This window comes from Heteronotia binoei, chromosome 2 (genome assembly GCF_032191835.1).
Source record: "Heteronotia binoei isolate CCM8104 ecotype False Entrance Well chromosome 2, APGP_CSIRO_Hbin_v1, whole genome shotgun sequence".
Lineage (NCBI taxonomy): Eukaryota > Metazoa > Chordata > Lepidosauria > Squamata > Gekkonidae > Heteronotia > Heteronotia binoei.
The window spans coordinates 58441662-58455844 of NC_083224.1; the positions used below are offsets into that span (position 1 = coordinate 58441662).

Genomic DNA, 14183 nt, shown 5'->3' on the forward strand with positions numbered 1-14183 from the left:
GTTGAGGAGGAATGAACTGAACTGAGTTCGCTCGCGGAGAAGGCGGGACACAAATTCTAAGTAAGTAAATAAATAAATAAAGCTTTTAGGTCAGTGCTTCCACACTGGGCATGCCAAAAGATTTCCACCCTAGTGGCCAGTCTGATCTCAGGCATGGCTGTTCCTAAAGAAAGGGAAAACTCCTTAAAAGTTTCCATGGATAAAAAAGTGAGACAGCCTTATGCAGAGCTAATGAAGCGATGGCCTATACTAGGCATGTCCAACTTCAAACAGGTCATGATCTATTTTTCCCGAACAAAAGTGCTGGTGATCTACTACTATGAAAATTAAGTTTCAAATTAGTTTCGAATTAGATTTTAACCCACCAAAGTTGGGTTCCACCGCCCCCCATCCCATTTACAATGCACCTTCTGTCATTTACTGGTAAACTAAATAAGCAAAAACAAAACAGAGATGAAGATCCAGAAAGTACTGCGAACAGTTTTCCTTAAATTTTTATTGTTATAACTTTCTTTAACTGTCTTAATAACTTTATTTAACTTTTATTGAGTAATTTGTGTTAAATGTAGGTCAAGTATTGATCCAGGCTGATTTTGCGCAATCTTGAATACTTCGCTCTTTCCAGTTAGTGAGACGTCTGAGCCTGCATTTCATCCACCAGCTTTTTGAAGTTGGGTGAATATTGCGTGAGGGCCAGTCTCAGGGAATCCTAGAGATGTTCATCTGTCATGTTGGAACGTTGTGTACTCTTTGTCATTTTCAGATGGGAAAACGCAGATTCATACAAATAAGTTGAACCGAAACAGAAGTGTACAGCTTCACTGCATCTTCTCAAGTTGGGAAATTTGTCTCTCGGCACTAGCTTCCAAAATGTTCTTGCTCAGCACGGGTCTTGAGAAAAATGTCATTTTTAAGGGTTACTGTTTAGTTTTCAAGAAATGCCTTGTTCAATTAGTAATTTTTACTGACAGCAGCTGCAGTTTCCTTAATGTTCATATCTGCTTTGAATGGGTATGACAAGTGTTGGAAATATATATCTGTTCTGTATGTCCTTTGCAATGTTCTAAAGTTCCAGTCATTATAGGATTAACACTGTGTCTGATTCCCTATTGTCTGTATGACATAGGAGGAAGATACTGACTGCTGTCAATCAAGGTCTAGAAGCGGGAAAACCTGCTTGGTCAGTTAGTCAGGTAACTTCCTTTGTTCAGGCAGAGAGGTCAAGAAGGAGGAGGAAGTAGCCTCCATTAAGCACATGATCTTCTAGTATGGAGATGTAGTTCTTTAGTGTTTGTTATTTTCACCTTCCAGTATCCTTTCCCTATAGAAATAAATATGTTTTTGCTTTTTCATGTTAAATGCCTCTCAATGATTATTTGATCCAGTGATCCATCGCAATGTTTGAGATAAAGAAATAGAATTTCAAATAGAAATTCACATAGAATTCTCTAACAAAATTGATAGCAGAGCAGATGGTTCTTGGTTTTTGCCATCAAGCTGGTAGTTTATAACATGGACTGTTTTTTGAACTCGAAATGATTTTTTAATCTGGATTGCCTTTAAGAGCATTTAGAAAGCAATAGAAAGCAAGCTGCAATGCTGTGCAGTCAAGCCTCAATTTTAAAACCTCTTTTTTTTCTTGCCATTACTGAGATCGTTCTGACTTAAATGAGCTTTGAATTCAGATTGTCTCAATCTGGAAATGCTGCTACTTTTGTTTAAAAGCCTCAGATGTGCTAGAAAGAATTTTTGGGGCTTTTAAACCCTTTTTCTGTGGATTACGTTGGAGACCTTGGAAGAGCCTTGCTGCAAGCAGGTGTGCATATCCAGCCACCTTTTCTCTCCAGTGAGGAAGGAAGAATGTTTAACCCTGCCCTGCCTGATTGCTGTGAGAAATGTCAAACCCAGAGAGAGGAGCCACTGGACCTTCTGTTTCCACGTCTTCAGGAACAGCAACTGCAGATCTTGGTTTTGGTACTGTGAGTAACCTACCAGTGATAGGATTTAGTACCCTGAAGTTAACTAAGAATAATTACTCATTCTGGCTCTCGCTCCTAATGCAAAGACTTGAGATTTATGGAGCTGAAAGAGTTTTGTCTGAAAATCCCCCTGAGAATGAGCAAGAAAAATAAAATTTTAAATGGCTAGATGGTTTTGCAAAAACTCTCATTTTAGAATCTCTTGAGGCATATGAAATTCCTGAATTGCACACTCTTAAAACTGCAAAAGAAATGCTTGAATGCCTTAAAGATAAATATAACAAAACTCCCATAAGCACGATTCATGATTTAAAGGGCAAAATATTTGGTTTTCAAGTGCAAGAAGGGGAGAATGTGACTAAACGTCTGAAGGAATTTATGTGCATGCAATCCAGACTACAGGAGCATGGTGAGGCTATTGCAGAAAGAGACTTAATCTCAACTATATTGAAAACCCAGTATTTACAAGCCAATTAAGATGATTTTGAGACTGCAAAAGGATTTGAGTCTGGAAGGCCTGTTAAATGCTATCGAGGAGGAAGCAGCCTCCAGATCTGGGGACAAGGACACTGAACAAAGGAATAGCAATTTTAAAGCTCATGTTTCCAATGAGGGAACATGGTTGCCATCTCGTGGCCATAGAAATAATAGCAGCCAGAAATTTTTAAAGTAAAAATTTTCCAAGCCACATGGCCCAGGTGGGAACAAAGAAAAGAACAGAGAAAGTACCATGCATGTTAATGTGAATTTTATTGGTGAAAGAGGACGAATTTTGTTTGATAGTGGATCTTCTATGCATATTTGTTGATATAAAGGCATGTTTTCAGAGTTGGATGAAAGTCAGAGATCTGCAATGATAGGTGCCAACCAGAAACCCTTACAAGTTTGTGGTGAGGGTGAGATCAAAATGAAATTGCTTACCACTGATGGAGATTTAATGCCAGTAAGACTGAAAAATGTAGCTTATGCACCTGAATCAATTGAGAATTTACTTTTAAGCCAAATGCTTATAAAAAATAATTATGCTGTATATCTTGATAAAGGAGATGAAGGTGAAATTATTCACAATAATTCTGGAATTAGTTTTAAACTAGATGAAATAAATGGAGCTCATTATATTATGGACTTAAATGAAAGGTCAGATGCTGTTGATGTTGTGGAAAAGACTATTTGCCAGATTGAAGGCAGAAAGTGTGACCATAGGAGATGTGTTTATGCTTGGCATGTAAAGTTAGCACACAGAAGCATGCAGAGTGTTGAGAAATTGCTAAAGGATGGTGGACTTGATGTTGTGCATTGTGATAAATCCAAGGAAAGATGTGATGTTTGTCTGAGAGCAAAAGAAACCGCACCTTGCTTCAGTGGAAAAAGCAGTGTGCATAATGAAAGGTTTTTGGATACAATATTCAGTGATATTATTGGGCCTATAACAGCCTCGATTGGGAGAAATAAATTTTTCTCAGTATTCACAGAGGCAAAGACAAAATATAGCACTGTCTATATGCTCAAATCAAAAGATGAGACTCTTGATAAATTTAAAGAATATATTGCCATGGTTAAGAACAGATTTGGGTGTGCACCTCAAAGCTTGCTGACGGATGGAGGTGGTGAATATTGCAATAATGAGTTTAAGAAATTTCTGAAAGCAGAAGGGATTGAACATAAAGTGACTGTCCCATACACTCCACGGCAGAATGGGAGTGCAGAAAGACTTATTAATGTGTTACAGGAAATGACCAGAGCAATGCTCATGCATTCTGGATTACTTAAAGGCCTGTGGGTTGAAGCTGTAAATACAGCAGTATACACCCACAATAGAATACCTTCAAAAGTAACAGAAATTACTCTGTTCCAGGCTTGGTTTGGTAAGAAGCCAGGACTTAAGTATATTAAAACTGTTGGAGCAAAATCCTTTGCATATGTTCCTAGAGAAAATAGAGGGAAGCTTGATGCAAGGACTGAGATTGGATTCATAGAAGGATATCCCTCAGTGGAAAAAGGCTACAGAGTCTATGATCCAAAGCTGAATAAGACTAAACTTTGTAATGCCGTGTTTGTGGATGACAGTAATTTGCCTAGAGCACCCTGTGTACCTGAATCTGATCCTGAGGTTACTGATGATGCTTCTGAAGATTGGTGTACCTGGTTACCTGTAGTGACCACCAGTGAACCGGCAGGTCTACCTTCTGAAGAGTCTACTGAACCAGAAGGGGAAACGGGGACTGCATTGCAGGGAAATAAATAAATAATACATAAATAAACGACAGACCCTCCACTCATTTTAAGACGATCAGAAAGAAGCACAAAGGGCAGCCACCACAGAAATATGGATACTGTGATACTGTGAGATTTATAGAGATTGTGAAACCTAAAGAGGAACCCAAGAGCTGGAAACAAGTGTGTGATTTATCTAATGAAGAAAAGGAGAAATGGATTCAAGCAATGGAACTAGAGATACTATCCATTTATGAAAAAGTTGGACTCTTACAAAACTACCTGCAGGAAGAAATCCTGTTGGATGCAAATGGGTCTACAAAATAAAGTACAAAGATGATGGAACTATAAACTTGTACAAAGCAAGGCTAGTAGCCAAAGGCTATGCACAAGAATTTGGAACTGATTATTCAGAGGCTTTTGCACCAGTTATCAATAGTGCTACACTTAAAACACTACTGAGTGCGGCATCATCTACAGATATGCTCGTAGAGCACCTAGACATTAAGACAGCATTTCTTAATGGTGAGTTATCAGAGGAAATCTATACGGAAATACTTGAAAGTTTTGAAGTCCCTGGCAAAGAGAACTGTGTTTTCAAAAACAAAGGACTGTATGGTTTAAAACAAGCCGCGGAAAGTTGGTATGACAAAATAACTGGACTACTACAGCAACAAGGATTTGAGCAAGGGAAAGCTGAACCCTGCATGGACACTGGGCTTAAAGATGGAGAATATCAATACATCCTGGTTTACATTGATGATTTGGTTGTGAGCTGCAAGAACAAAGAGGACATTAAGGACATTGTTGAAAAGCTGAACAAAGAGGTTGAAGTCAAAAGACTTGGAGATATTAAACACTATCTAGGAATACAGATTGAGAGACTCGAGGATGGAACCTTTCAGCTATGCCAAAGATGAAAGATTATGGACTTTATAGAATCTCTTGGCATGAGAGACTGTAAAGAATGTAAGATACCTCGTGAACCTGCATACCTGAGAGCTCAGGGTGGTCAACCACTCAAAGACATTGGAGAGTACAGAGAAGCTATAGAAAAACTACTGTACCTGAGTAAAACTACCAGACCTGATATAACAGCTGTTGTCGGAATACTGAGCAGAAAAGTAAGTTCGCCTAATCACCACGTTTGGGATGCAGTAAAGAAACTTGCCAGATACTTAAAAGGGACTTTGGACTTAAGACTCATCATTGAACCTTCTGAGAATCCCAGATTAGTTGGATACATGGATGCCAACTATGCAGAAGAATTGTGCAATTACAGATCAACCAGTGGATACTTGTTCTTCTATGGAAATAGACTTGTAGAATGGACTAGCAGAAAACAGACTATAGTGACACAATCTACAGCAGAAGCTGAGTGTGTGTCAGCAGCCAGTGCCTGCAGTGAACTTGAATGGATTTTTCATCTGCTGGAAGACTTCAGGATAAAAGAACCTCTACCTATTGTAATGCTTGAAGATAACCAAGCATGTATTGCTATATGTAAAGGGGAAAGTAGAACAGCAGAAGTAGATCTATTGGTATTAAATGTGAGTTAGTGAAAGATCTACACTAGAAGGGGCTGATTAAGATAGAATATTGTTGTACAAAAGCTATGGTAGCTGATATACATACAAAGCCATTACCTTGTGCTAGATTTGAACGTTTACGTGAAATGATGAATCTAGTTGATGTAAATGTTACAGTGAATAATGAGTAATGACTATTGAATGTATAATGACTTTGACATTAGACTCTTATATATATCTGTTCTGTATGTCCAATGCATTTGTTTTTACCTTGTAGTTCAATATTCATATCACTTAGTTCGCCTGTAAAGTCAGCGAGAAATGCCAGATCACATAACCACTCCTCATCTTCCAACTTTGCTTTGTCATCTCCCATCTCCTTCAAAAACCTTCTTATTTCATTCAGCAAATCACAAAATCCTTGCAGAAATTTGTGCCCACTTAGCCACCTTACATCTGTGTGCAAAATGTTTTCCGCTGCCCCTTCATCAAGAGTAAGATTGAAAAGCCGTCTTTGAAGTGATCTTCCACGAACTGAATTTACAATTTTGAAAGTGGTGTCCATGACAATCTGTGTATTGAGTCTCTTGCTTGCCAAAACTTGCTGGTGAATGATGCAGTGGTAAGAAGGGAAATCTGGAAAGTTGTCATGGTGTCTACAGAGGCCTATGAAACCGTTAACCTCACCTGTCATTGCTCTTGCTCCATCAGTAGTGTTGGGAACAAGTTTATGCAATGGAAGATTACACTTTGTAGCAAAAGAATGGAAAGAGCTGACTATTTCCTGACTACTAGTTCTCCCTTTTAAAGAAATCATTCCAAGTAGTTCTTCATTGACTTTGTAACGCCGCTTCAAAAACCATCCGGATAAAGACTAGTAACTGGGCTATGTCTCTTATGTCTGTAGATTCATCCAGTTGGAGTGGGAAAGCAACACAAACTGAAACATCCTCCAACATCCTTCAGTTGTGTCTTCACCCATCTTTTCTATTTGCTGCACAACGCTGTTTCTTGACAATTGTACATCTTGAATAGCAGCTCTAATCTCTTTTTTATACTTAAATCATTCAAAAAGATTGTCTGCTGCTTCAAGAAAACAATCTTTTACAAATTCTCCTTCATTGAAAGGTTTGCATTTCTTTGCGATCAGGTTGCTGACCTTGAAGGATGCCATGGTTGCATTGGCCAAATGTGACCTTGGCTTCGCCATCAACTGTTGCTGTGCAGCCAGTTTAGATTTAAGTTCTTTGAGCTTCAATTTACGAATTTCACTTTTGGGTAGAAAATCAGCATCCAATTTATTGCTATGCAGAGCCTTATAATGACAGATTACCCTTTTTGGGCAAGGATACAGCGGCATTACAAAGTAGACAACAACACTTGTCTTTCACCATGATGAAGGAGTCCATTTCCCATTCATCATGAAAGTGGTAGTTTTTATTCTTTTTTGGAACATTCATCTTCGTTATACTGGGACGGCTGGATTTCATGATTGCAGCCATTGCAAGCACACTCCAGGAACTGTAAGTAGTTCTTACTTCCTCACTAGCAGTCAGTTGTGCTCATGTGGCACTTGTGACTGAGAGTTGATCCATAGTTAAGGAATTCCCTTGGTTGGTGGACTGCTGCTTCACATCTGATCAAAGGCAAAGAGATCCATCCAGAGATGGACCTGCTTATTACCACAGATGCAAGTCTTTTGGACTGGGCAGCTCACTGCTTTCTGGGCCAGATTGAAGGAATGTGGTTGATCTTGGAACATACCAATAACATCAGTTTCCTGGAACTCAGGATGATTTTTCTGGCACTAAAATTCTTTCTGAAAACATCTCAGTGCTTCATGTTTGTATTTGGAAACTTGTAACAAACACCTCCCCAGGACTGAACAGGAATATTGTTTTTTTATCTCATTACATATACTAAATGCTCTTTCACCCAGTATAGCTATATATCCAATGCATTTCTCTTTTAGATTAGTATATCAGAATAATGTTTTTTGTATTGACATACTCAAACAAGGGATATTGGTTGTTTATCTCATTACATATACTAACCCGTATTCCATTATATTTTAATGTATTCTTTTTTCTAATGGCAAACTAGAATTATGTTTATATGTGTGTTACATGTTTAAATTAAACCTGCCCTCATTTTAACCCAGAGCTAACATTACAACAGACTCTCATTTATTGCACTTCACACCCAGGGTATTTAATGAAAGACATGAATCTGCTATTTTGACTTATATTACCCTTCATTGTTGTTTCAGCCCAGTCAACACAAACACCAAACCCCAACTTGTGATTCTTTTAATCTGCTAAAAAACATTGCATACTAACTCACTGCCCACTTTCTCTATATTTAGAAGTGCTTGCCATGCCGTACTATTGCCTGATGAAGTGTGCTTCTATCACACGAAAGCTTACATTCTGAATAAAACTTTGTTGGTCTTAAAGGTGCGACTTGACTCCTTCTTTGTTCTTCCACTCTATACAGTTATCAATCTAGTAATGCTTGATTACAGCAAGTAGTACCATTCTAGCATGAAATTATAAAAGATCTTATCACAGTTTTTACTGTGGTAGTCATTGTCAAGAGTGCCTCTTGCCATGAATTATGCTTGTAGTTTGCCATGACCTGTAGTAGCCTGCAGTGGTCCAGTGTCACTTGCTGGGGCTGGGTCAGGCGAAGTCCAGGGGCAGTCCAAGGTCTGTAGCTGGGGAGCAACGAGGGTCCAATACACCAAAACCGAATCACAGTCCAGGTATCGCAAGTCAAAGGTCCAGGAGCCGAAGTCGGGGGGGTCCAGAAGTCAAAGCCAAAGTCAGGGGGTCCAGAAGCCAAAGGCTAAAGTGGATGCTAGAATGTCAGGTAAGTGACTAGTTGCTTCCACAAAGCCTTCTCCCAAAGCCCACAGCTATATAGCCCTCTGCTGGCTGTTGCCCATTTGGATTAATTGCTGACTCAGAGGGCGGCCAGGATCCTGCTGGGACTCAAGCATCCTCACTCCTAGAGGAGCCAGGATCCTTTTAAAACTCAGGGCTCAGGGAGCGTCTTGCTCATGAGCGTGCCGCCCTCCTCCGGTCCCTGAGATCCTGACGCAGGCGGTCACGTACACGAGCCACCCGAGAGGGCGAGGCCGGGGGGCTTGGATCTTCTCCAGTAGGCGGCAGGGGCACGGGTGCAGGTGGCAGGGGTACAGTTTCTTCTGCAGGCTCAGCTTCTTCTGCAGGGTCCCCAGCACCCATGACACTATCCCCCCCCCAGGGCCCCCCTCTGTCGAAGGGCCTGGGAGGTCGGGGTGGTTGTTGTGGAACTGCTGTACCAAGTCCGGTGCATGAAGATTGTCCACCGGCTCCCAAGACCGGTCTTCTGGGCCATATCCCTCCCAGTCCACCAGGTATTGGAGGCCTCCACGATGGTACTGGGAGTCCAGGATCTGGCACACCTCATATTCGTCTTCGTCATTCACCAGCACCGGTGGCGGCAGTGGTGGGGAAGGAGGCCGAGCTGGGTCAGGGGGTGAACCGCGCATCCAGCTTGTGAGACCGACCAGGCCTGCGCAGGTAGTGGGTTGAGAGCCATACCTGATTCCCCCGGCTGCATTGGAGGGCCTTCTTGCCTCTTCCGGTCCGCAGCCCATATGTATGCTTCCTTGGCCCGTTGTAGCTGCTCTTGGAGCAGGTCTTGGCTGGTGCGGAGTTCTTGTAGGTAGGCTTCGACAGTGGGGACCTTCGTGAGTGGCAGGATGGCTGGGAAGAACTGAGGGTGGTACCTGTAGGTTTCAGCAAACGGGGTCATTTGGGTGGAAGAATGGACGGCGTTGTTGTATGCAAACTCCACTAGGGGCAACAGAGTGGTCCAGTTATCCTGCTGGTAACAGGTGTAACAGCGGAGATATTGCTCTAGCGTGGCATTGGTGCGCTCTGTCTGACCATCTGTCTGTGGGTGGTAGGCTGAGGACAGGTGCACTTGGGTACCCAGGCTGGAATGGAGGGCTTGCCAGAACCGAGAGGAGAACTGGGGACCCCGGTCTGAGATCAGGTGGGTTGGGAGCCCGTGCAGCCGAAAGATGTGTTGCAGGTAGAGTTGGGCCGTCTCCTGAGCTGTTGGAAGTTTTGGGCACGGACTGAAGTGGGCCATCTTCGTAAATAGGTCGACGACCACCAAGATACAGGTCTGACCCTTGGATCGTGGAAGTTCTGTGATGAAGTCCATCAATATGGTGTCCCAGGGTCCTGAGGGTGTGGGCAAGGGCTGTAACAACCCTGAGGGTTTGGCTGGGATCTCTTTGGCCCGTCAGCAGACGTCACAGGAGCTGACATAACGGGCAACACTGGAGCGAACTCATGGCCACCAAAATTCCCGTGTGAGTAAGTGGGTGATCTTATGCTGTCCGAAGTGCCCGGCGGGTAACGAGTCGTGGGTCAGGCGTAACATCTCTGCCCGCAAGGGCCCGGGCAGCACATAGAGGCATTCGCGGTGTAGCAAGAGGCCGCCTCGAGTTGTGAACTCGCCTGTTGCACTATCTTGGAGTGCCTGAAGGTGTTGCTGGACCCAGGGATCATTGGCCTGGCTAGCACGAATGTCTTCCACCAGTGTGGTTGAAGTGGAAGTGGCTGCGAACACGGAGGGTGGCAGGATGGGCGCAGCAGGCGCGGTCTCAGTTGAAGCAGGGGCGTATTCTCGTTTCCGCGAGAGCGCATCTGCTTTCTGGTTCTGGGTATGGGGGTTGTATGTGACCCGAAAGTCAAAGTGGGAGAAGAATAGGGACCACCGGATCTGGCGTTGGTTGAGATGGCGGGTGGTCTGGAGGTGCTCCAAGTTCCGGTGGTCGGTGAGCACTTGAACGGGGTGGCGAGCCCCTTTGAGGTAATGTCTCCAAACCTCAAAAGCCGTTTTGATCGCGAACAACTCCCTCTCCCAGATGGTTTAGTTCCTCTCTGCAGCAGTGAGCTGGCGCGAGTAATAGGCACAGGGCTGGAGTGGCTGGGACGGTTCCTTGCGCTGGGACAGCACTGCTCCCAGGGCCACATTGGAGGCATCAGCTTCCACCGTAAAGAGGAGCTGGGGATCGGGGTATCGCAGGAGTGGACCAGTGGCAAAACGGATCTTCAGGGTGGAGAAGGCGTTATCGGCCTCTGGGGACCAGCGGAAGGGTTCTTTGGGGCGGAGTAGTTGAGTTAGGGGTGTGGTCAGGGATGCATAGGCCGGGATGAATTGTCGATAGTAGTTGGCAAAACCAAGGAACCGCTGCAGGTCTTTACGATTCTGAGGATCCTGCCAGGTTAGGACCGCTTCCTCTTTTTTCGGGTCCATGAGGATTCCCTGCGGTGACACAATGTGAGCAAGGAACTCGACGGACCGCACTTTTCCAGCTTGACGTAGAGGCCATGGGTTCGTAGGCGCTGCAGGACCTGGCGGACGTGCTCAGCGTGCTGGGCAGGGTTGTGGGAGTAAATCAAATTGTCATCCAGGTATATGATTGCAAAGCGGTCGAGCAGGTCCCGGAATATGTCATTCATGAACCTCTGGAAGACAGCGGGGGCGTTGGTCAACCCAAAGGGCATCACCAGGTGCTCGTACTGCCCATATCGGGTCCCAAACGCGGTCTTCCAATCGTCTCCAGGCCGTACGCGCACTAAATTGTACGCTCTACGGAGGTCCAGCTTGGTATAGATTTGGGCCCCCCTCAAGCGATCCAAGAGTTCAGGGATCAATGGTAGAGGGTACCGGTCTCGGATGGTGATCTTGTTCAGGGCCCGGTAGTTGTTGCACAGCCGAAGCTCCCCACTTTTCTTCTTCACGAAGAGAACTGGGGCGGACAGGGGAGAGGTTGAGGGTCGGATGAATCCGCATTTCAGGTTCTTGTCCAGAAAGTCTCGCAGGGCTGCCAACTCAGGCTCCGACATTGGGTACAGGCGCCCCACCGGGAGTGGTGCCCCAGGTACTAAATCAATGGCACAGTCATAGGGCCGGTGAGGGGGAAGCTGATCAGCTCCTGTCTCTTCAAAGACATCAGTGAAATCCGCGTACTTCTGCAGGAGCTGAGGACCGCCACTCGGGATGCCGGCTGCTAGGGTGGCGGGAGGAGTTGGATGGGGGCATGGGTCTCGGAAGCGTAGTTCCTGCTGGGCCCAGTCCACGATGGGGTTGTGCAGCTTCATCCAGGAAAGGCCTAGGATCAGCGGGAAGCGAGGCATGTGGGCAACATCGAATTGCAGCTGTTCTTGGTGCTGCTGGACATGGAAAGTGATGGGACAGGTCTCCCGGGTGATGGGGCTGGAATGGAGGAGGCGCCCGTCAATAGCCTCCACCAGCGTCGGAACCTCTTTTGTTTGCACGGGGATCTGGTGCTGCTTTACAAAGGTGGCATCTACAAAACAGTGGGCCGCTCCAGAGTCTAGCATGGCATACATGAACAGCCAGTGGCCATCAGGCTAATGGAGTTTAATGGGTAGCAGGAACGGGCCCGGGGTGTCAGCCTGCTATTCGGAGGACCCCGCTAGTCGCCCCAGGCTGGCAGGTCCACTTATGCCTGGGGCTGCCCTTTTGGCGGTGGTGGCAGCAAAGGTCCGGGTATCCGACGCTTAGCAGGGCAGCCAGAGGCGTAGTGGCCTGCCGTGCCGCAGTAGAGGCACAGATTCTGTGTGTGGCGTCTGGCCTTTTCCTCGGGAGTCAGGCGGGGCCGAGCCGCTCCAAGCTGCATAGGCTCACCCTCATCTCTGGTACTGGCTGGGGATGGGAGAGGAGCCAAGTGGAGCGACGCAGGGAGCTGGCGCCCGCTGGCCTTGGCTTGGCGGCGACTTTCCAGGCGGCCATCTATGCGGAGGTAGAGGGTGATGAGTTCTTGGAGCGTGGGTGGCTGCTCCACCCTGGCCAGTTCGTCCAGGACCTCCTCAACCAACCCCTCGGTAAACTGGTCCATCTGGGCAGCCTCATTCCACGCCAAGTCTTGGGCCAGGAGCTTGAATTCGGTGGCATACTGAGCCACCGAGGATTTGCCTTGTTTCAGGGCTCTGATTTTCCGGTTGGCCGTGGCTGCTTGGACTGGGTTTGAGAAGGCAGCCAATAGGTGGGCCTCAAACCCCTGGTAGTCAGTCAGTAGGGGAGAGGATGCGACTAGTAGGGGTGTGACCCATTTGGCCACCTGCCCCTTTAACAGACTAATAATAAAACACACCTTTGTTTTATCATTGGAGACGTCCCGTGCTCTTAGCTCGAAGTACAGCCGACACTGCGCCAGGAAAGCAGGAAATTCTTCCATGGCGCCTCCAAATCTGTCAGGTGGGGGAACTGGGCACTTGGCCGGAGTGCTGGCTGCTGGTTGTTGCTGCAAGTGCACTACTGCCTGTGTCAGTTGCTGTACCTGGACTTGGAGGGCCGCCAATAGTCCTGACACCATCTGAACCAAATAAGTTTATCTTGGTCTCGTCAGATCACAGGACATGGTTCCAGAAATCCATGTCCTTAGTCTGCTTGTCTGCAGCAAACTGTTTGCAGGCTTTCTTGTGCATCATCTTTAGAAGAGGCTTCCTTCTGGGATGACAGCCCTGCAGACCAATTTGGTTCAGATGGTGTCAAGCGTGTGTGGCGGCAAACAGGTGAGGAGTACAAAGACAAGTGTGTCTTGCCTACAGTCAAGCGTGGTGGTGGGAATGCCATGGTCTGGGACTGCATGAGTGCCGCCGGCTCTGGGGAGCTACAGTTCATTGAGGGAACCATTAATGCCAACATGTACTGTGACATACTGAAGCAGAGCATGATCCCTTCCCCTCAGAGATTGGTCCTCAGGGCAGTATTCCAACATGATAACGACCCCAAACACACCTCCAAAACGACCCCTGCCGTGCTAAAGAAGCTGAGGGTAAAGGTGATGGACTGGCCAAGCATATCTCCAGACCTAAACCCTATTGAGCATCTGTGGGGCATCCTGCAATGGAAGGTGGAGGTGTGCAAGGTCTCTAACATCCACCAGCTACGTGACGTCGTCATGGAGGAGTGGAAGAGTACTCCAGTGGCAACCTGTGAACTCTGTGCCCAAGAGGGTTAAGGCAGTGCTGGAAAATAATGGTGGCCACGCAAAATATTGACACTTCGGGCCCCATTTGGACATTATCACTTAGATGTGTATTCACTTTTGCTGCCAGCAGTTTAGACATTAATGGCTGTGTGTTGCGTAATTTTGAGGGGACAGCACTTTTACACTGTTATACAAGCTGTAAACTCACTACTTTACATTGTAGCCAAGTGTCATTTCTTCAGTGTTGTCACATGAAAAGATATACTTAAATATTTGCAAAATGTGAGGGGATGTACTCACTTCTGTGACATCTCTCTCTCTCGGCTTGACTTCGCGAACGAAGATTTAAGAAGGGTGCAGTAGTCCACGTCTGCTGCAGGCTCGCTGGTGGCTGACAAGACCAATGCGGGACAGGCAGATTCGGCCACAGTGGTTGTA

At 45.7% G+C, this 14183-nt stretch overlaps 1 protein-coding gene across 6 annotated transcripts in view; it reads left to right on the forward strand.

Annotated features, from left to right (window-relative positions):
• Positions 1 to 14183, forward strand: part of PPFIA4 (PTPRF interacting protein alpha 4) — a 285024-nt gene that overhangs the window by 11736 nt on the left and 259105 nt on the right. The gene's annotated exons all lie outside the window — the stretch shown is intronic.